General features: G+C 37.3%; 1 protein-coding gene across 3 annotated transcripts in view; it reads right to left on the bottom strand.

The window, feature by feature from the left end:
* Positions 1-24,381, bottom strand: part of SPOPL (speckle type BTB/POZ protein like) — a 64,096-nt gene extending 39,715 nt beyond the window's left edge. For 2 of the 3 annotated variants that reach the window (XM_090279536.1, XM_090279544.1), the window contains exon 1: positions 24,141-24,381. The gene's annotated coding sequence lies outside the window, so the exon portion shown is untranslated. Of the gene's footprint in view, positions 1-23,744; positions 23,856-24,140 lie in introns of those variants that run through there. The other variant, XM_090279538.1, reaches the window with a different exon arrangement.
* Between the last annotated feature and the right edge of the window lie 401 nt (positions 24,382-24,782).

Below are 24,782 nucleotides of genomic sequence, written 5' to 3'. Positions count from 1 at the left end.
TAGAAGAAATCTGCAATAAGGTATCTGATATAGAATTTACATCCAGTATGTAAAGAGAATTCCTGCAAATTATTAAAGAACATAAAGGCAATCCAACAGACTATATAAAAAGTAAAAAGAGGATATCCAAAAGGTCAATGAACATATGAAAAGGCATTCAACTTCACTAGTCACCAGAAAAACACATTACGACAACAGTGTGACAGTACTACTCACACAACAGAATGGTTAAAATTAAAGACAATCTAATAAATGTTGGCAGAAATGGAGAACTGAATCTCTAAAATTATATTAACAGTAAAAGTATAAATTAGTATAACTACTTGGGAAAACTATTTGCAGTATCTATTAAAGCCAAACAAATGGATACTTTACAACCCATCAAATCCACTTCTGGGTATATATCCAATAGCTTGCATTTATATGTATAAGAATATGATGTGCACAAAAGCTGTGTACAAGTATGTTCATAGATGGACTCCAGATATAAATAAGAAAATAAAGCAATTAAAGCACCTATGATAACCCAAAACTAAAAACAACACAATCATCTATCAATAATAGAAATGGATAAACTGTGGTAGTCATATAATGGACTACTATAGAGCAATGAGAATGAACAATCTATTACAATATGCAACATGGTTGAATCTGATAGTCATAATACTAAGCCAAAAAAGCAAGACATGCTATATGATTCCATTCAAAGTTTTAAAACAGGTAACACTAACATGATATAGGAAGTCAAAATAGCAGAGGTATAAGTGACAAGATTTTGAGGACTTATAGATATCAAAATTTGTAATTTAGAAAACAATTCAGTAATAAAAGGGATTCATATAAACGACAGAATAAAAAGCTAGGTTTTTGGACAACTTCAGAGTTTGAGATACTAGTGGGAGATGTGGGGTGGGATATATTGCAAACATATTCAAAAGACCATAAAAATATATATTATATTTAATATAGCTTTACAGAAGCACACATACAGAAATGATACATGAGTGTTACTTGCTGGCTATCTATGAGCCTAATCACACAAAGAGCTCTACTATTCCAGTAGGTTCTTCCTAAGATGGAACAAGAATCTCTACTGGCCAAACCCCTGCAAATATCCTTGCTACTGATTCCAGCAAACCACTAGCAAACTGCTTCACCAAAAGTTTTCAACTCATAAGACAGAGAAATTTTTCTCTACAAATGCAACTTCAGAATTACAAAGAGAATCATTGTGAAATTTTATTCTATAGTAAACTACTGCATAGTCAATTTTGTAGAAACCTATCTGTTCTGTGAGGAAAATGCTATTTAAATGTATCTTTTTCCTGAATAGAAACAATAAGACCAAATATAGATTTTTAAAAAATTTTTATACACCAGGCTTAAGTATATACCGTATTTTTCGCACTATAAGACACACCTGACCATAAGATGCACCTAGGTTCAGAGGAGGAAAACAAGAAAAAAAATATTCTGAACCAAATAGTGTACTAAAATATTTAATAAAATATAACAGAATAATATTTCAACCATGTAAAGTGAACAGCAGTCAGCAGCAGTATTAAGAACCATCATCACTGTCATTAACAAATGAGGAGAGACTTTAAGGTTCAAGTACTCTTCTAGTTTTCTGGGAACTCCAAGAACTCATCATCGCTAGTGTCAGAATTTATGAAGCTCAGTTGCTCACAATACTGATATCACTTTCTTTGCTATCTTCATATACGATACTAACTTCAGTCCATCTAAGACAGTGGTTCTCAACCTTCCTAATGCTGCGACCCTTCAATACAGTTCCTCATGTTGTGGTGACCCCCAAACCATAAAATTATTTTTGTTGCTACTTCATAACTGTAATTTTGCTACCATTATGAATCGTAATGTAAATATCTGATATGCAGAATGTATTTTCATTGTCACAAATTGAATATAATTAAAGCATAGTGATTAATCACAAAAACAATATGTAATTACATATGTGTTTTCCGATGGTCTTAGGCGACCCCTGTGAGAGGGCCGTTCAACCCCCAAAGGAGTCGCGACCCACAGGTTGAGAACCGCTGATCTAAGGCATTGCTAATGCTATATTTTTTGAATGACCATACAACAGTTTCATCCTTCACTGACAGGTCAGGTAATACACATCACAGTCTGTGACGCAATATTTGCTCCATAAGACACACAGACACAGACATTTCCCCCCACTTTGGGGGGGGGTGCGTCTTCTGGAGCAAAAAATACAGTAATTTGATTCCCAAAATAACCCTGTGAAGAAGGTAATAAGTGCTTCTGCCAATGTTATGATGAGTAAAGTAGAGTGCAAAAGGGTATGTTACCTGCTCAAGATTATAACACTAAAATATGGCAATGCCTGCCTGGCTTTCAGCCTGAACTTACACTTAAGACTTACATTCTTAAGGACACCCTTTCCAGCACCTTAGTAACCATCCCCTCCCTCACTGTCCACGGGGGTGTGGGGTGGGGGGTGGGGGCTTCATTTTAAAAGATCCAGAACACGGGGATTTATAACCTCTTCCAGACTCTTGTGACAGATATTAGACTCCTATCAATTTTCTAATTTCTAGATACCTGGATGAGATACTGTACCCAAGATGGAACCTTGAAGACAGTTCATTGCTCAAGGCAGTAAAGTGAGAACTCTTATCTGTCTCTTTTAAATTTCCCAACATACCAGTGAGAAGACAACAAATGTTTACAAAACAATGAACATAAGAAAGGATGATATTGGTAATCAAAAACTGAGAAATCCAAGGCAGATAAATGGAAACAAAATATCAGAGAAATTAAGAAAGAAAATCACAATCCAAGATATTAAGCAATATCTACCCACAGTTCTTTCAAGGAGCCCCAAAGAAGAACCAGCCCTTCATCAAACGCAAAGAACAGAAAAATGGCCAGTGGCGATCATCAGGTTAATTATTTTAGAAAAAGCATTTGGGCTACCTGGAAAAGTAGGGCCTTCCCCTTTCTCAAGGCTGGCAGTTGTGGCCTTTACCATCACACCAAAGCCCAAAAATTGTCCTCTAAGGGAACTGGGCCACCCGCCTGGGTACATTCCTTGTGAAAGTGTCAGTGCCTGACAAACAGGATACAGATTGGACTATCCCTGAATATCCTAACAGACATTAGGGATAAGATGGTGAGAAGAGGTAATTCCTAACAGAAATTAAAAATTATAGCACTGTACACAAAATGAAGCCCTCCTTACTTTGATATGGGTGGAGATTCCCAACCTACCCACACAACCTACAGTGAGTGATCACTATGTTGAAACCCTTTGCCCACTTAAACTGAGTGCATCCATAGCCTTCCCCTTTAGGGGAGAGGCTGTGGGGAAACAGACCTATACAACTTTAGAGAAAACCATGCCAGCCAGATACCATTGCTTCTCAACTTATTTTTTCATACCAAAATGTTAATGGAAAACCCAAGACAACAGAGATTTGGAAATAGACCCAAAACCAGGAAACAAAACAGACCAATCCAAGTAACCCTAGTAGAAATGGAGACAATCTGGAGACAGAATGGCATACTTACAGCTTTTTCTCATAAAGTATACTTACTTGATAGAACAAGAACAAGCTGCTTTTAAAAAGTTATCAGAAAACAAGAAAGAATTCTTGTTAATTAAAAATTATACAATAAATTCAATGGGCAGGATAAATAAAATGGCTATAATTGATACATAAGTAGAAAATAAAAGATAAAGACTACTTTTAAGGAGACAAACGAAAAACAAAAAATATAGGAAATAGAGTAGAAGAGGTTATCTGGAGGTCAGATTGAAGAGATCCAATATTTACATAATATGTGCTCCGAAAGGGGATTAAAAACAGAAACGACAGAGATATAGAAAGAGAAAAAAGAATCAGAAAGATTACTTCCATAATCTGAAGAAAGACAGGAGTTCAGAGATAGGCCTCACCAAGTATTAAGAATCTATATCTAGACACATCCTGGTTTTAAACTTTTAAGAGTTCCACCAAGACTTCCGGCCAAGATGGAGGCTTAGACGGACACGCTAGGTCTCCCTCTACAACTAGAGAGGAATACAACTACTCCAAAACAAAGGATAACTAGAAATTCCAGAAAATAAAACTACACGGAAGCCCAACATATGAAGTTATAAACCAGCGGTGTCATTTGGGCAGGTAAGAGTTAAAGAGGGCAGCGCTGTTTGCGGTCATCGGCGCGGCGAAAAAGCCCGGCGGCAGTCAAGCCCCTGGCAGTGCGCGACCCCAGCACTGGGGAAAACAGCCACCGCATCGCCTTGAACAGTGAGGCCCAGGGGGGCGGGAGGACGGATCCCGGTCTCCTAGCTGAATAACTGTGTGAATCCATCTTGGACCCCCGCCCCCAAAGAAAGCACCACAGGGCTGCGAAATAGGTCGCAGACAGGCGCCGGTCGCTGACTTGTGACGCGTACACAGGCACTGCCCCGTACAGCCGGCCCAAGAAAACAAAACGCATCTGTCAAAATGAGGCAGACAACTATAGAAATCCCGGTGACACAACTCACCAGACAGCAGATAGAGAACCTGACAGATGAACAGATAAGAAACCTGTCAGAGGCTCAGTTCTGGGCCATTGTTATCAGGTGGCTTACAGAATTCACAAAAGAGCAGGAAAAAGATAAGAAAGAAGCGAAAAACATTCATAACGAAAGGAACAAAACCGCATACGAGACAGATGGTGAGGGAAAAAAATCCAGAGTTCATTTCAACAAACTGGAATATGGAGAAGGAACAAGCAGTCAACCAATGCAGAGAGAGGAAATGGGAAGCAACAATCAGAGGATCAGAAACCTCTGGGACAGCTATAAAAGGCCCAACATAAGAATCATTGGTTTGCCAGAGAGTGAGGAAGATGAACTAGAACTTGAAAAATTGAGTGAAAATATAATAAAGGAGAACTTCCCAGACTTGGGGAAGGGAATAGACTTGCAGGTCCAGGAAGCAAGGAGAGTTCCCAAGAGACTGGACCCAGGGAGAACCACTCCAAGACACATTATAATCAAAATGTCAAAAATTAAAGATAAAGAGAGAATCTTAAAAGCAGCAAGAGAGAAGAAAAGGATTATGTACAAAGGGGTCCCAATTAGACTATCAGCTGACTTCTCAAGGGAAACCCTACAGGCAAGAAGGGACTGGCAAGAAATATTCAAAGTAATGAAAATCCAAAACCTACAACCACGAATACTCTATCCAGCGAAATTGTCATTCAGAATAGAAGGACAGAGAAAGTGTTTCCAGGACAAAATAAAACTGAAAGAGTTCATTAGATCCAAACCACTGTTATATGAGATGTTAAAGGGACTGGTTTAAAAAACAGAAGCTAGGGAGATGAAACAAAGGCAAACTAAACAGGCAACGAGAGTGGAAAAGGAACTGTGGGTACGGGAAGCATATTGGGGGGAGGTCAACAGGGAGGGGGAGTGGGGAGAGGGAGGGAGATGATATAGGAATTGGGGATCATGGTAGGAGGGAATGGAATAGACGGAGAGAGGTTGGGAGGAACTGTATGCACAACTAATGGACATAATCTAAAAGGGGGGGACAACTGGAGGGAGGGGGGCCACTGGGTGGAGGGGAGCAGAGGGAAGGGAAATTGGCACAAATTAATATTTTAAGCAATAAAACACATTAAATCTGAAAAAAATAAAAAAATTAAAAAACAAAAGTTCCACCAAAAAAAGAGAAAACCCTAAACGTTCTCATGTTATTTAGAAATGAACAAGTCATACTGAGATATGAATGCTCTTAAAACACAGGACAAATAATTTAAGATTTTCAAGGGAAAATTTTTGACTCTAAAATTCCATATTCAAATTTACTCAATAATAAAGGCCAAATAAAGAACATTTTCAGACAGCAAATACTTGAAAAATGTGCACGCCATACTGAAAAATTACTCAATAAGGTATTCTGAACCCAGTGAACTCCAAACATTTTGATATGGCATACCTTTATGAGTAAAAAAACATTTGAACATATGTTCTCAGTATACACATTTATTTATAAATTAACATATTATACTGGTATAGTTATGTACATTTAAAGCACAGCAAAATAAAAATTAAAAATAATAAGGTAACAAAGAACAGATAACAATTTCTAGTATATTCTGACACTCCACTTTAATGTGGATGTCTCATTTGAAGACAGTTCTAACTAAACAAAAAGAAATCCAAGAGAGGGTAGGGGAATCATGGAATTGAAGAAACAATAGAACTGAACAGGTCTCAGAGGAAGAAAATAAACTAAAAATAAATAAGTGAATGAATGAATGAATGAATGAAAGAAAACCCACTAGAATTTGACACTGGGAAAAATTTTCAATTGCTAAAGTTTTAATGTATATAAGACTACATTTCATTCTCTGTCAGACCATTCTACTTTGTTCTGCAGTAAGTGTTTACATAATCACATTATTAATATTTCCAGGTTTAAAATTTTTAGAATTGACCTGTAAATACAGCAAAAAAAAGTTTTACTTACAAAATAAATTCAAAAACTGCGATGACGTAACATTAACAACAAATAATTGGGAGACTGCGGGAATGAGGAGAGGAACAAGACTATCATTTACAGAAGTAGGTTAATACTGTCTAGAGGTAATAAATAAAAATAACTATCAATAGAAACCACTGGCAAAACAAAAAGCAGGCAGAATTTAGAATGGAAAGGTGACTTCCTATTCTTTTTATTCAATGCAGTTACAACTTCTATTTTTAAAAAGTATTATAAGCAGAGGGCGAAAAGCTCAACACAATAGGCCCATTTAGAAAACTGAAATCAATTACTGATTGCCATTGCCAACTCACAGTAAACAGTTCTACCATCTCCATCACCCCCATCACTCCCCTCCTATACTGCCTTTTACTGAGTTTTGTTTATGGTTGTCTTTTTATATACACTATAATCTCTGTGAAGGTTTTTCCTGTTTTATTCATTTCTATAGCGTAAAGCCTAGCACAATGCTCGATGTTTAAATAAAAAGGAGGGGAACTAGTTATATGGTCTGAGGGAATTAATGGAACAGCTAATTAATGGAACAGCTAATTCAGATCTAGACAAGGAAACTACCTTGTGGTTTCAATCACCTAAAACTAGTGTATCTAAAGTTGACTAACATTTTTATTACATGGAGAGAAAGTTTCCTCTTTGATACAGTAATAGCTGCGATTCTCAGTAGAATGATTTGAATCAATGGCAGCATATCTGAATACCCATGCTGTGGAGAAGAATCTTAGGCAGTAATGGCATCATGAAGAGTACAACCATGGCAATATTCTGAACTTTCAAGAAAAAAATTGGCTGGCAATGGGAAGACCATTCCTTCTTCCTTGCTATACATTCTCATATAAAATGAAAGCTAAAGGAGCTGGGAGAGTGGGAAGAAGGGATGGGAACCCAGAAGTCATGATTAATAATGTAATAATGATATTAAACAGGGCTTCAGTTTTTTGTTTTTTTACAAGGGATAGCAATTTTATTTTTTATGTTTTAACAAGGTTATTTTATTTTATTTTTATTTATCTGTTTTTAGAGGGGAAAGCAGAAAGAGAAGGAGAGAAACATCAATGTGCGGTTGCCTCTCACACGCCCACACCTAGGGACCTGGTGTACAACCTAGTCATGTGACCTGACTGGGAATTAAACCCGCGACACTTGGTTTGCAGGCCAATGCTCAATCCACTGAGCCACAGCAGCCAGGGCTCACAGGGCTTCCGTTTTAAAGAAGAAAAACCTATGAGAGTTGGCAAGTACCTTTACTTACCTGGGCCCTTAATTTTTTCCTACTGTGGCTATTGAGAGGCCAAGTGAAATAGATGTTTTATAGTTTGAACTCTGCCTGAAATAAAAGGTGACTTTCCTTCAAAGCTTGACAAGTTTAAAGTTAAAGTAAGTCAAAAGCAGGTGAGCCCTGACCTGTGTGGCTCAGTTGGTAGGGCATCTTTTACACAGTGAAAGGTCGCTGGTTGGATTCCGTGTTAGGGCACATGCCTGGGTTTCAGGTTTGGTTCCCATGTTGGGGTGCACCCAAGAGGCAACCGATAGATGTTTCTCTCTCACATTGATGTTTCGCTCCCTCTCTCCCTCCCTCCCTTCCCCTCCCTCTTAAAAATAAATAAAACATTTTAATTAAATTTTATTGATTATACTATTACAGTTGTCCCGATTTCTCCTCCTTTGCCCCCCTCCATCCAGCACCCCCGACTCCCTCATACAATCTCCACACCCTTGTTCATGTCCGTGGGTCATGCACATAAGTTCTTTGGCTGCTCCATTTCCTATACTGTACTTCACATCCCCATGGCCATTCTCTAACTACCAATTTGTACCTCTTATTCCCCTCACCTCTTCACCTATTCCCCCCACACTCCCCTCCCATGTGGCAACCATCAAATAAAATCCTTTTAAAAAAGTAGAATTATCAGAAAATATTTCATATGGTCCAATGAAATATTCCTGGCCTCTAGTGATTACAAATGGTAGACTTAAAAGTTTATATTTCTTTCAGGCAGTGATTCTCAAATTTAAGTGTGAATTACAATCCCATGGAAGGCTTTTTAAACCAGAATATAGGGTCCTAACCCCAGAGTTAGTGAATCATTCAGAGGGTCTGGGGTCAGGTCCTGAAATCTGCATTTCTAACAAAAATCTCAGGTAGTACTGATGCTGCTGGTCTAGGAATCACACACTGAGAAACACTCTTCTAGTCTGAGGGTTAGACTAGAAAATTGGTAATACCACTAATAAAATCTCAGCATAACTTTCCTCGCTATCCATTTGTCCTCCACCTTTAAGTCTTCGATTTTACCTAAAAATGGTAAACTACCCTTAACAATGGTAAAAATGGAAAAAAACCCTATGATCCATGTGTTGAGAGACCTAAATTCTACTCCTAGCCATTTTAGGTTTCGGACCACATACCCTTTCATAAATCACTGAACTTTTGGTGTACAAAAAATTGAGGACAAAAATCACTAGGTCCCATACAGTTCTACCACAAACTAATACAGTAAAACTCATACACTATAGACTAAGACTGACTCCACAGCACCACATAATTTCCTCACACTGCAATAATTTTTTTTTTTTTTTAAATCAAATACGGATCATTTCAGAAACTGATTTTTTCCAGCATATTAAGGCCACTCTGGACCTTTGGAAATCATTTTTCAAAATCATCATTTGCAAACAACTACATTTATATGTCATAGTAGTTGCTATAAGTTCAATTGTTCTCTTATTACTTACTAACAATATATACAAGAACAAAGGAAGATAACACAAGTATAGGCCTATCTGAATATATATTAATAGCCATACCACCTTAAATTGTACAAAGCAAATATTTCATTTTTTAAAAGGAGGTTATTTCCCAAATCTTATAAAGATAGCATTGGGATTATTGAAAAAAAATCAGATTTAGTTATCATGAGTTTATAACTATGGTTATTAAACCTCATGAGTTAAGATTTTAAACTACAGTAACATATAAACTGTTGTGAACTTGAAACGCAAGAGGCTACCAGTCAGGAAACTACCAACTATGGAATAGTTGCAAGACTTTTCTGTTTTATTTTTTGTTTTTAAAACTATTCATTTATTCATTATTCTCTTTCTTTCTCTCTTATTCACTGACCCAGCTGCATATTTTGAAGGAACCCACACTGAGGCAGGCTCTGTGAAAACAAGGAAGAACAATAGGAAGACAACCTCTGACCTTATAAATGAACTACTGACAAATCTCAGAGGTCCTCTGGGTAAAATCTACTGATATAACTTCAAATGTGCTTAAGAGAATAAATAAAAACAGTAAACATCTGATGTCTTTTTTGGTAAAAACTTCAAATAGCTAAAACCAAATGTTGTCACCCAAATATATGTGTGAATGTATTTCTAGGCAGCATAAGCATGATAAAAGGAATAGTATCATCCAGATGCTCTTAACAGCAAAGTCTCACCTTTAAGTTCACTATTAGTTATCTAAAAACAGCTTGCTTACTTGGGCATTAGCCTACAAAATTTTGCAAATTTCAGCAATGGCTTTAAGCTCTTAACAAGAATCAGAAATGATCAAGCACAATTTGTATTTGTAAAATGTGTGAAAGAGCATAGAAGTATATATATTTTATAAACTTTTGATAGAAATTAAAATTTTAAGGTCAAGTTAATTCAAGCTCTAATTTATAAATTACAGTAATACACTTCTTTTATCCAACTCTTAGTAAGTTATCTCAATTAACAAACTATAAATTTAATTTTATCCCTTATTTAAGCACCAACACTATATTGGAATCTGTCCATCTGTAATAAATTATTAATTTTTATTTTTCAATTACAGTTCACATTCAATCTTATATTAGTTTCAGGTGCACAACATACTGGTTAGACATTTTCGTAACTTACAAAGTGATCTCCCCTCAATAAGTCACACACCCACATGACAACATATATAGTTATTACAACATTTTGACTATACTCTCTATGCTGTACTATTTTTAGAACTGCCAATTTGTACTTAATAATCCCTTTATCTTTTTCATTCAGTCCTCTAACCACCACCCCTTCCTGAAAACCATAAGTTTCTTCTCTGTATCTGAGTTTGTTTGTTCATTTATTTGTTTTTTAGATTCCACATAAAATAAAATGTTATTTGTCTTTCTCTGCCTGATTTGTTTCATTTAGCATAACACCCTCTAGGTCTATCCATTCTGTCACAAATAGTAAAATTTCATATTTTATGGCCCAGTAATATTCAACTGTACATATATGGACCAGTTCTTCTTCATCCATTCATCTTTTAGTTGGAGTTAATCCATTTACTGGTATATTTAAAGTCAGTATTGATATGCATGTAATTATGGCTATTTTATTGTTTTCTAATTGTTTTTTAATCCTGTTCCTTTCTTATCTCTTCCTTTCTTCTCTTGTATGTTGATGACATTCTGTAGTCTTGCATTTGGATTCTTTTCTTTCCTTACTGTATAGCTTTTGTTGACTTTTGGTTTGTGGTTACCATGTGCTTCCTATGGTAACTATGTTTATAGCAATCTATTTTAAGTTGATGGCCTAAGTTCAAACACTTTCTAAAATCACTACCATTTTTACTCACCCCTTTCAGATTTATGTTTTTGTCATTATTTTTTACTTCTTTGTGTATGTGTATTTGTGTAATGCCTTAATTTTACTGTTGAAATTACACATATTTGCAATTTTGCCTTTTAACCTTTGTAAGAGCTTTAGTGTTAGTTGAGTCACTGCTTTTAATGTTTCCCTTTGTCAGTAATTTTTTTTTTCTTTGCGACATTTTCTTATTCATATTTCTTTGTTTTCTTACTTCTTAAAGAAGTCCCTTCAGCCTTCTCCTGCCTGGGAAGATCTTTAACTCTCCTTCGATGATAAATGATAACCTTGCTCGGTAGAGTAATCTTGGTTGTATGTCCTTGCTTTCCATTACTTCAAATATTTTGTGTCAATCCCTTCGGCCTTCAAAGTTTCTGTTGAGAAGTCAGTTGACAGTCTTATGGGGGATCCTATAAGTTAGTAGGTAAAAAACTGCTTTTCTCTTGCTGCTTTTAACTTTGCCTTTAACCTTTGTCACTTTAATTATAATGTGTGGGACTCTTTGGGTTCATCATGTTTGGGACTATGAACTTTCAGTTCCTCCCTGAATACCCTGGTGCTTTTCCAGCTGTTGTCTCTTCACTGGAGCTTGGGGCTAGTGTTTGTAAGCAAATGAGTCTGTTCACCAGCAAGTCACCCTTTAAGAGGATGCCTGGGTCAGCAGCAGCCCTCTGTTGCCTGGAATGAGTCTCTGCTATTTTCATAGCCAGTTGTTGTGAGAACTCCTCTTTTCAGCACTGCTGCTCCAGGGCTAGGGAGCCTGGTGTGGGACTAAAACTCCTTGCTCCCCAGGGACACCTCCTTAGCGAGACAACTCTCTCAATTGTTAACCACCACATGCGAATGTGGGGTGAGTCTGATCCATATCTCTACCCCTATTACTGGTCTCTGCCCCTCTTACCAGTCTCAATGTGGTTTCTTTTCTATATACTTAGTTATAAGACTTCTGTTTAGTTAGTTTTCTAGGGTGATTGTACTGTACTTTAGTTGTAATTTTAATGTGGTTGTGGGAAGAGGCAATACAACATTGACTTATTCTGCCATCTTGACAAGAACTTGAATCTATCTTAAATGTCATCCCTTCCATAAAAATTTTATTTATTGAATTTATTGGGGTGATACTGATTAACAAAATTATATAGGTTTCAGGTAAACAATTCTACAACACATTGTCTGTACATTGTATTGCACGTTCACCACCCCAGCTTTTAAAATTTATTAATTTTAGAGAGATGGGGGAGGAGAGAGAAACATTGAATTGTTGTTCCACTTATATGCATTCATTGGTTGATTCTTGTATGTACCTGAGAGGACTGAACCCACAACCTTGATGTATTGGGACAATACTCTAAGCAACTAAGCTAGCTAACCAGAGTCCATAAAACAGTAACCAACATATGCCCCCATTCCATTTTCCTCATTAAAACGAATTATTCCCCAGCTACCTGAGCCCTTTCATCACCAATGCCTCTCATATAGAACTAATCAAATTTATTAGTTATTAGTATAATAATTCATAAGATCTTACTTCACACTTTAGAACTTTATTCTTACATATATTATCTCACTTGTTTAAAACTTTTGCCCAGCTTTTTATTTTTTTATACAAAAATCAAGTCTTTTGCTTTCATTCTTCTCCTCCTGCTCATTTAGCGATGGCTAAAAATTTTTACCTTAAATTACTGAAATCTTTTTATCTTGCCCAAAGTTAATCTGCTACAATTCCTTCCTCAAAAGTCCAATGTGTTAATAAAAGGAAACAACAAAATAACCAGTTGCCAGAGATTAGCATTGTGATAATCATAGAAAAGTCTGAAAAATAAGCATCGATTTTGCAATATCCTCTTGTCAACCTCTAAAAATCAAGCCTAGACCTCCAAATAGCCTAGCTACCCTTAATAAACCATTACAACACTACCATCTACTAATTCATATAAAAAGTTATATAATTCATTTCTTGTATTACCCTTTGAAATACAAACATGTCTCATTAAAATTGGGGTAATTAAATCCATACTTTGAAAACACAATTATGTTAAAGCAACAGTTCCTTTTACTAATTTTCAAATAACTTTTTTAAAGTGTCTAAGCAGTGTCTTATTCTAGAATTCCAGAACACTGGAATAATTTCACATTCATCTAGCATTTACTTAACAAACATTTATTAGGTACCTAAATAGATCAGACACTAGACAAAGACAAGCTCAAAGAGGCAAACACCTAACCAAAGTAGATCAAGTAGAATCACTACAATAATATCATTTTCTTACAACTGTGAAGGATCTAGAAAAAGGAGTTGGAAGTAGAGTTCTTCCAACTCCCCACTGTTCTTCCAGACCACTTTTCCATCCTTTCAAAACCATTTGGCAATTGTTTGAGTCCAATGTTATATTTTCTTACTGTCCTGTTCTTTGCTTTCATCTACCCTCTTTTCCAGTTAGGCTCCCTTATGGGGGATTTGAGCACTTGTCTCTGTTGTTTTCTTCACTATTCCTACCATCACCTTGCAGAATTTCACATCTGTGGACTTCTGGCCTACTAGTAAACTTCCTTAATCTTTCTGAATGATCTCATCCACTTAACATTTTACCAATCTTTTTCAAAGATTCTGACTTGTAACTTATTACCTAGAACAGCTTGTCAACTATGAAAATAAACCCTGGTATATCATTTTTATAACAGAACTTATTCCTGATGTCATCAATTTAATCCCCAATATCTCTTATGACCAACACTTCATTGAGTCTTTACTATTCTTAAGTCAGTATCCCCATTATGGCTTCGCTTCCATATCAAACTCAAAACCCAAAATGCATCATTTCAAACACTCTCTAGCAAGCATGCTTAACATTTCGGTCCTCTTTTTTCTTTTTTTAATTTTTAACCACAACCATTCTGTAAACTCTCCACTCTTCATCAATATAACTACCTAATGTCTGCTCCTTTATTTTTGTTGCTGAGCAATGGTCTAGAAGATCTTTAAAAAGGAAAACAGCAACTTTTTAAGTGTATACTTTCATTAAATACATACTTCTTTGTCAGAGGGTCTATTGTAAAATGTCTTACCAAATAATGACATAAATTAAATTAGAAATTCAGTTCCTCAGTTGTACTAAAGTCATCTTGAGTGTCAAATAAACACAAGTGGCTAATGGCTACCATAATGGAAAGTGGAGAATTTAAAACATTTCCATCAACGCATAAAGCTTTATTAAACAATGCTGCTCTACACATTCTATGACAGGGCTTCTCAGCCACTATTTCAGTTCACATAACCTCTAATTTCCCACTGACACCACCTACTGCCATCCTTGTGACTTTAAGAATCTTGCAAGCTGCAACATGAACATTAAACAACAGGCTGGTACTGAAGTGGTGCCAAGAAGAACAGTGGCATCAAATCTATCTCTCACTATCACCTGAGACCAAAAGAAGTTAGTTAATTGTCCCTAGTCATTTGTGTCCCAGCACACTTCCAATCATGGAGAGCCCTGCCCCAATATGGTAATTAAAGGAAGGTATTGGTCACACTGTATCTAAGAAGGGTTAGAGACACGTGTGCTTAGCAGATTCCTTTCAGATTTTACCACATGTTAAAGACAGAAGTCATTACTGCACATATATCTCACCTATCACTAGACTAGACCATAGCAACAGCTGGAAGTAAAAATCCACTAAACCTATTCAGGCTCATTTTAATGTAACTATTATATTAATGTTTTATTAATATTATTACAAATGGTAAATTTAAAAAAAGAATGCTGAACCAAAAAAGATAAACTAGTACTATTCTAGGCAAAAGCAAAATAAATCATTAACCTTGAAAAATATTTTTGGACCTCTAAATTATAAAATCTAGGGAAAAAATTGACAAAATCACATGCTTTAGGGTAAACAGTAGTAAGGATCTATATGTCTATATCATGACACCCTGCATGTCCATAACCATTAAAATGGCTTAATTTTCCTTAAAGAAAAGTTTTTGCCGCATAGCTGTGTAGTTTATATAGAGAAAGGAAGGAAGGAAGGAAGGAAGGAAGGAAGGAAGGAAGGAAGGAAGGAAGGATTAAAGAAAAGGAAAGGAAGAAAAAAGAAATTAAGAGAGAAAAAGAAATGAAGAGAAGTCATCCAGGAAGAGCAATGTGTGAAGAGACCTTGGATTTTAAGCCAGTCTTTTCTGAAATGAAGTAACACAGTCTAACTAGACTTAAAAGGAAGCTACTGCCATCCAACTACCAACCTTACCTCTCTCTCAAGGAAATGCTTTGTAAAATAAACTGAGTTGTTCTTGTACCTCACAGAATTCTTTAAGGATGTGAATGCATCTCAGGTCCTCAGATGATGAGTTGTAATTCCAAGATTCTTATAACTAACAATAATCAGTAAATGCATATGAATATGCAGAGCACGAGTACTTATCAAACAGCTGTTCTACCTTGGAATAATACTTGCAGTAGTAAGAAATGAAGCCATATACAAAAATGTTGAAAAGGGAAAACTACGGACTTATCTGCAGTTATGACTATATGTGTGTTTTAACTTAAATCATCAACTAATGATGACCCCCAAAATGTACAAGAATGGTGATTCCCTAGATATGATTCTTACAATCTACATTCAATGAGGAATAAGAAGAGACTAAGCATAATTCTAACACTGAAAAGAATACACAGGCAGAAATATTTTTGCATTCTTGGTTTCACTACACAATTTGATATGCAAAACACATATTAACAACATTGCTTCTGTGATACAAGAAAAAATCCATAAGTAACATGGAATTAAATATAAAAACACACTGCATGCTGTGGGCATATGGTAAAATTTTCTCAATTTTACTTTCAAGTTCTGAAAACTGAGTAAGCTCAGCTGTGTATACAGTATTTCTCTTATGTAAGGTGTAGCAAAACCTCATAAAATGAATGAATACAACCTACAATCTGGGTAGACAGTCAAGTAAAATCAAGTGCATTTCAGCATTGTGTAATTAAAGCTTTGGGTCAATGTTGCAAACTCACTCAATAAAAGAGCCTATAAAACTTTTCTCCAGCTTGCAAAATCTTAAAACTTTTTCCATGTTCAGCAATAGTCAGGAAGGAGGGCACCATTTGTCAGAAAGCCAGTGAACTATACAGTGACAAGGCAACCAGAATCATCTGATGGGTTTTGTGAAAATAAACATGTCTCTATTATTTTCCCTTGGTGTGCACTTAGGAAGGATATAAGGATATGAATAGAAAAAGTAATTGTTTATTTTGTAAAACAAGCCTATCCACAATGCAATACCCCTTTACACTCACCAGGATAGCTAAATATAATGAGACATATCAAGCCAATGCTGCAGAGTAGTTGGAACAAATGGAACTCTCATTCACTACTGATGAGACTACATAAATTGATACAACCACTCTGGAAAGCACTGGGTAATGTATACTAAAGCTAAACATAAACACACTGTGGCTGAAGAATTCCACTACAAGTTACATATCCCACAAAAATGTATACATATGCACCAAAAGATACATACAAGTATATTCTATAGGGACACTATTGTTGTGGCTCAAAACTGGAAATGACCTAGATACTCACAACAGTAAAATGAATAAGTTATGGTATACATATAGTCATACAATGGAACAGAATACTATAGAACAACGAGAATGAATAAGCTACTGCTACACACTAAATGGATGGGTCACATAAAATGTTTAGGGTAAGAAGCCAGATACAATGGTGTGCGTGCTGTATGCTGCTATGTGCATGTCTTTGAATATGTTATACTTCAATAAGAGTTTACTTAAAATAAAAAGGCAAACAAATATTTAATAAATAAATAACTATGATGCCTAGATATTTTTAATAAAAATCCTGTTTCCAGTGCTATGTTCCCATCATCCTAAATTTGGGACAGAACACTAAATCCTTTTTAGGAGAAACTGAAGTTCTCTACCTCCACCACAATACTACCTTGATTACACCTGATCTTTACCTCCCTTCCATCAGTCAAGAGAGCACTTTTTTCTGCCACTTATTTAGTAGGAACATTTAAAAAGTAATGAACTACTCTAGCAGAGTAGTTATGAGGATTAAAAAAAAAAAAGTGTATAAAAAATTCAGCACTGTGCCTAAGCACTCAATGACTAGAGTATTAATAAACTTTCATAGTAAGTCATCCAGGTCAAGGGCTATTTCCAACTCATCAATGTAAATACAAAACATGGCATTTAATAGCTGGTCAATAACTATTTGCGGAGCAAATGAATGATGTGAGCTCAAAACAGTAAAAAAACAAAATGAAAATAAGGGAGAAGTGGGAATGAAGAAAAAAGTCAAGAAGTTCAAAGTAAAGTCATAACTTATTTTTGTTATCAAGGTATATAATTAATTTTTAAATCTCAAGACAAAATAACAAAATCATATATATAACTATTAAAATAAACAAAAACTGCCTCAGTGTTATTTTTCCCCCATATGCTTCTCAACGCAGAAGTGGGATGTTTTAACTAAAATTAAAACATGGTTCTTTAATATTGAAACCCTTTAAAATACTTCTGAATAAACTCTTCATGAGGTTGACAGGAATGGTTATTTTTAAGACATCCATCCGAGCACATCAATATTCTGACTAAATATGTCATAACAGAGGTGAAAGAAAAGCGTATTTCAGCTGAACCTTTTACAAGTATTATTTTTTGAAAATAAAAATGCAATTTAGATATCAAAATTGTCAAGACTGCAATCTTACATTAGTTTTCAAAGACAAATCAATAACATACTTTAATCATCCTTTTGATCACAAATAGTATTACCGTTTTTCATTAACCAACATTCAGACAAAGCACTAAACTATGTGGGAAGCACTATTCTAAATGTAAATATAACTCATTCAGTTCTTTTTTTTTTTTTTTTTTTTTTTACAACCAACCAAGGTACCAGGCCTTTTTTTCTCATGGGCTTTTATTACCTTCAAAAGTCAGTCTCAGTTCCTCAGAGCTTTTTGGTAACAACCAGAACCCAGGCATGCCTCCTTTAGGTATGACATTCCAGTCAAAGTCTTGGTTAACAAAACCTCTATCAACAACTGGTCTTATTAGTTTTATGCAAAGAACTTTATGTCATTGCTTACTTCAGAATGTCAAATTCTGGAGGGATTAGGTAGGGACAAAAATAACAGTGTGAAGGAAAATCCTTGTCCTTCTAAAATTCACTAAAATTGCATTACCATAGTTTACACTTTCTTTTGTTCACTTTCCTACACATGAAGTTTTCTTTTTGGGGAGCGGTGGGGCGGGTTTGTTCTTTTAACAGCTCTTGGATAGATACATAATCATTTCCATTTTACAAATGAGAACATTGAGGCAGAAACGCTAAGTGACTTGCCTAAGTAAAGCTAAAGCTTTAAATAGCAGACAGATGCTATGCTGTCTAGAGAGCTCTGACGTTCGAGTAAAGCAGAACTAAATGTACTGACTTCTTTTGATGCTGGGAGGTTAGTTATTTTGAAGACTTTAAGTGATAACCATAAAATGATGTAGCACTAAATGCCATACTTCGTTAAGTCTAAGACACCCATTCCCACCCCCCATATTTTAACATTTCTGAAATTGATGGCATTTTACAATTGTAATTGACAGTGCCATCTCTCTTTAGGATACATAAAATAACGGTGCATGTGGTAATTGATGGCAAGTGCAATTCAAAACTAAATGACGTTATCTACACCTCATAATTAGTAATAAAAGATAAATGAAATAAAGTAACTAAGCAAAGTACTATCTGGTACAAGTGCCTTAAATTAAGAAGCATAGTTCTTCTCTTTAAACCAAATGACCTATAAGGAAATTCCACGTAATGATATCTTCAGAGTCGAGTAAGTTGTCAGTTTCTCCTGCGCATGTTCAAATAATCCTGCTTTCATTACACAATTTAACGATGACTTTTTTTTTTTTTAAATGACTGGAGTGGGGTTATGAAGAGAGCAAAACAACAGTGGAAATAAGAAACCTAAGGGGGAAAAAAATCAACAGCGAAGCATAAATCAAGATACCCATAAAACATCATTTGATTCAAGCCAGTTCTCAAACGCCACTGATAACATGTTCACATGAAAAAGTATTTTCACATTTATAACAATACACTTTGAATATAATCAGAAATGAACCAATCTGTTTAGTGTGTGCCTATACCCTACTTGAGCTTCTCTAACAAAACTAAACATATTAAACTGAACTGCCATGTTGAATAACTGGTCAATAAAGGTGTAAACTGATCCTGAGAGTTGTCAATAAAAAAAAAAAAAAATTCAATAAAATTCCATTTATTTACATTTTGATAGCTTCCTGTGTTGGTACTTGCCTTGACAATTTTAGGATAAACTTATTATTTTGAGGAGCAGAGAAGGAGGAGTACACGTGCACTGTATACAAGAAAACCCTTAAATCTGTTTCAGATTTAACTAAACAAACAAAAATTTGTCTTAGACAACAAATCTCAAATAATATTTAAAAAGTGTCATACTACTTTTCAGTTTCACAACAACCTTTTGGACCTTGCGTCACTAATATGAAGCATTGTAAAACCCTTCTTTTTTGGTTTTGAATTGTTATTTCTAATTATTTTTATTTCTATATCTAATAAAGGATGAAAGCAAATATGAAAACGCCAAAGGAGTTTGTGTGGGTTGGTGGGGGTTATTTTCTAAGTACATTCATATTGCACATATGACTAAGAGTATTCCCAACATACTTTCGCTTCAGGTATATAAACAACCCACCCAAATATTTGCAGAAAATTTTTTTAAATCTGCTTTTACCTATGTAAAGTTCTGTTTCACAACACCATTCAGAATGTAATGTTAATCATTATTCTGGAAAAGGTTGCCTGATTCTAAAAAACCATAACAATATATAAAAAGTATACAAAGGAATTTAGTAAGACTTAACAACTAAAAACCAGGGAGAGCGTAAGATCAAAAAATATTAAAGCCAATAAGAACCAATAAAAATAAATTTTAAAAGTTATAATTTAATTAATATGAAATTTAAGGAAGACTCCCTTAGCAAATTTTTTTAAAAGATATTATATATGTACCTTTTTAGAGACAGGAAGGAGAGAGAAAATGACGGAGTGAAGCATCTACGTGTGGTTGCCTCTCGCACTCCCCCAACTGGGGATGTGGCCCACAACCCAGGCATGTGCCCTGACTGGGAATCGAACCGGCAACCTTTAGGTTTACAGGCCAGCACTCAATCTACTAAGCCATACCACCCAGGGTGCAGATGTTTCTACAATAACAAAAAGAAGGCATTTCAGGAACAAGTTTTGATATAGCCCATCCCATACCCTTTTATTTTAGAGCAGATGCTTCCTAGAACCTTTAATTACTGTGTTTTTAAAATCCATTTTAACATCATTTCCCCTACTAACACATTATTTTTTATGAGACTTTGATCTTGCCAATTAAAGTTTTGCCAACTACAGTTTTCTTCAGAAAGTAATCCCTACAGATGAACTGTTTTCTACTATGGTGCAAAAAATAAGTCTAAGGATGTTAAGACAACCAACTGAAATGGCACTGAAGGTATCAAGGAACTGTTATTATTCTACTGAGCCCAAAAGCACCATCACTGACCATATATCTGGGGTGAACAGTAAAGGTAAACTCTTAGCAATCCTTACAAAGGCCTTCATTTTCAACTCTAAATTTGAGAAAAAATTACATGTATAAAATTTCTCCCATTAAAAAAAAATCACTAAAGCATAATTGAAATACTATTTAAGTAGTACTATTAGTGACTTAATTATTCTATAAGTATAGGGGTAATATATAAAATATAAAAGCTAACCAGAAAAATAAACCACCACCTCGCCCAAGCTGGTGTGGCTCAGTTGGTTGGAGTGTAGTCTCACAGACCAAAAGATCATGGGTTTGATCTCTGGTCAGGGCATGTAGGAGAAGGCAATTTAATCAATGATTCTCTCATTGATGTCTCTCCCTCTGTCTCTCTCTCCCCCTTCTTCCTCTCCCTCTAAAAGCAATGAAAAAATGTCCTTGAGTGAGAATACAAAAAAAATTATATAAATAAAACAAAATACCACCTTGGACAACAAATACTACAACAAAGAAAATCTTTAATTTTTGAAGATATTCAAAAGATATCTCCACGTTTGGTGACTGCATGAGTGGTGATAATATTAATTAAAACAACAAGCAAAAAAGAGGCACAAGCTCAAGAGAAAAACTTTTGAAAGACGTGGCCAACCCACTAACCTACCACCCATATACTAAATCCACAATTTTTTGGATTTGCATACTTTCAAAATACCTAGAATTTCTTTAAACTCTTCTATCACTGCATCACCATCTCCATCTCTCCATTTGTCTTTCAGAAACATTCTGCCCAAGTGTCATTTTCCTTCGAAAGCCTTCCCTAATGCACCTTTTTCTCTGTGCTTCCAAGGCAACCTGGATAAACTGCTATGACAGGTCTGATGACACTATAATAACAATACATGTTCATTGCCTCAAAGTCTCAGAGGTCTAATGACACTCCTAAAAGTCTAGTATTCAATGCCTGATAAATAGTACTAAAATACATATTCTGTCTGAATATGTCCTGAATGAATGAGTTGTGGAAATAGAGTTTGAGAGGCATATAAGAACATCCAGATGGTGATAAACAGAAACATGAGTCTGAGCCCAGGAAGGAAGATATGGCTGATGCTATAGATATGTTTATTCTAAGTTTAGGACTGCTGCTTTGGCAGATTAAAACAAAATTCATCACCGAATAGTTTATAGATGGGCTACTAATTATCTTCATGTTGCTAAATACCACGTGTACTTTTTAGTTCCCAACTAAATTGATTTCTCAGCTTCACTCAACATAGTTGATTAGCCACTCCCTCCTTTTTCAGTCTATTGCCTTGGCTTCAGTGATGTCAAGGAAAATTTCCCCCAACCTCTGGCTACACCTTCTCAGTCGCCTTTATTCCATTTCTTTTTCCCTATGTTTAAATATTGAAGAGTTAGCCCTGGCCAGTGGCTCAGCTGGTTGGAGCACTGACCAGTACACCAAAAGGTTGCAGGTTCAGTCCCGGTCAGGGCACATGACTAGGTTGTGAGCTGAACCCAGTCAGCGCAAGTACTGGAGTCCCCTCTCCTTCCCACCCTCCTCCCTCTTTCTCTAGAATCAATGAACGTATCCTCAGGTGAGGATTAAGTAATTAAACAAGTAAATATTAAAGAGTCATAGGGGACACTATGCCCCTCCACCTTCTCTCTATACACTTTCTCCTTAGGCAATCTCACTCCCCACCTCCCTCACTAAGACATCAATTACGTACAAGCTATACACTGACTATTCCCAACTGTATTATGTTCAATATCTGCCCACCCAGAAATGAACATACAAAAAACTGATCCTTTCCCAGTATCTCCTATATTAGATGCAAGAACCACTTACCCTGGAAATCAGCCTTCTCCACTCCCTCAAATCGAATCCATCACCAAATCCTACCAATTTTACTTTCATAATATTTGTCAAATCCGGCTACTTTATCACTGTCATACTGGACCAAGATTCCATCATCTATTGTCTGAATTACTGTAACAAACTCAATTCTACTCAAAGTGTGGGGTGTGGACCAATACTGTTTCACGAACTATTATTACTGGTCTGAGAAAAGGTAAATACAGAAACTAAATGGAAGCATTTAGAAATTTTTATAGAAAGTTGATAAGCCACACCATCCATTTGATTATTTCACTAAAGTACCAGTACAGATTAGAAACTAAAACAAAAAGAAAACAAAACAGGTCCTTAACCACAGATACTTTTGAGTAGCACTGGCCTAACTGGTCTCCGTTTTTACAGCTGCCTCTCCAATCTGTCCTCCACAGAGCAGCCAAATGATGTTTTTAAAACAAAAATGTAACTTACTCAGCTGTTTATCATTCTCCAGTGTTTCTCATTTCTCTTAGAATTAAATACATGATACTTAAGTTTGCAGTCTACAAAAGAGGGGATTCAACTATAAGGAAAAACTGGGGGAACAGTATTATAATGGAACAATCTAGGCCCAGGATTATTCACATACAAAGCATCAGAAGTCTCAAAGCTATGGCTGAATGACACTTTTCACAGAGAAAGAAGCCAGAAGTTGAGATGAGCAAAGGTCAATCTTATTTCTACTGGATCTACTGCTAAGAGGGAGAAATTCTACCATCCCCTTCCCTTTATGCGATTCATTACACAAGTATGCAGACTCGAGAAGAGGAGGAATTAGGAGATAGGATAGATAGCAGAAGGGAGCAGAAGAGGGGAAAAGTCAAGACTTGGACCGAGAACCGCGGAGCTATCCTGATGTACCTTGGTGAATTTGAGAGAACGTCTGCTTGGGGGTAAGGAGGTTGAGGGCATGACCACTGAGGTGCAGGTATTGAGTGGTGTTTGGGGGGAGCTGAAAACTCGCCCTAAAATAGGTAACAGGGATGACAATTTCGAGTGTACATGTTTGAAATGAGGTACGGATGTGGACACTGGTTGGGGAGGCGGGGGGGCGCTTCTCCCTTAGAGTAGTACTCACGGTGGGAAGAGACGAGGTGTGAATGAGAGGGCGTGGAGGTGTTTGGGTACAGACGGGGACCGGGGAAGCAAAGGGGGTCAGGCTTGCGGAGGAAAGTCTGTGGTATCCTGGTACGCGAAGGCTGCGAAATCAAAGGGTGTGTGACGGGGGGGTTGGGAGGTAGGAGTCCCCAGAGGAAGTGGAGACCCGCGTGGGGAGGGCGGTCCGGGGGAACGGAGGGTGGGGCGGAGGAGCGGAGGGGCGGGGGAGGAAGACAAGCCCAGAGAACGGGGTAGGCAAGCCGCCGGAGCGGGGTCCCGGACCAATGGGATGGGGCCGCCCGGTTTCAGCGCAGGCGAGTCCGCGGGCTGGCGGCCAGGGCTGCGGTAGGGACCCCGGAGGGGGAGGGGCACCTACCCGGACGCGCGGCACGGCGGCGAGCAGTCCCGGCGGCGGTTCCTCTCCGGCTGAGACGACGGCGGCGGCGGCGGCGGCCCCGGGAGCCCGAGGCTGCGGCGGCCGTGGAGGCAGAGGTGATGGCGGCGAGTCCCAGTGGTGGACGCCTCCGCCGAACCGCATCCCTCCTCCGCGTCCCGCCCTCCTTCCCTATCTCCCGGTCCTAAACTTCTTCACCGGGATAAACAAATCCGCCGCCAGGGGCGGCCGCCTCCGCCGCTCCCGCCCCCGAGCAACCCCCCCACCCCCCGCCCCGGACCCGTCCGCGCTCCGGCTTCCTAGTTGTCTTTCCAGCTCCAGCCTTAGCCCCAGCCCTAGCCCCAGCCCGCGAGGGCGCGTGCGCGCGGCGGTGAGCCGGCAGCCGCTAGCGAGTTTTCTCCCTCCCTGCCGGGTTGGGCACTTCCGGGCCAGCCCGGATCTACCGCCGGGTTTTGGAAGTAACCGCAGCCGGTGCTGCCGGCGCCGGCGCCGCCTGAGTCAGTCACTGGATTCCACCTGGCGCGACTGCTCTGAGGAGGCAGAGACCTTACCTTCAGGGGACCCCGTTTAGGCCCAGCCTAAACCTTTCCTTGCTTAAAAAGCCCACATATAATGCCTGCTGAA

This window comes from Furipterus horrens, unplaced genomic scaffold (genome assembly GCF_987537825.1).
Source record: "Furipterus horrens unplaced genomic scaffold, mFurHor1.1.pri manual_scaffold_1, whole genome shotgun sequence".
Lineage (NCBI taxonomy): Eukaryota > Metazoa > Chordata > Mammalia > Chiroptera > Furipteridae > Furipterus > Furipterus horrens.
The sequence above is the reverse complement of the archived record's forward strand: the minus strand, read 5'-3'. Positions and strand labels throughout refer to the sequence as shown.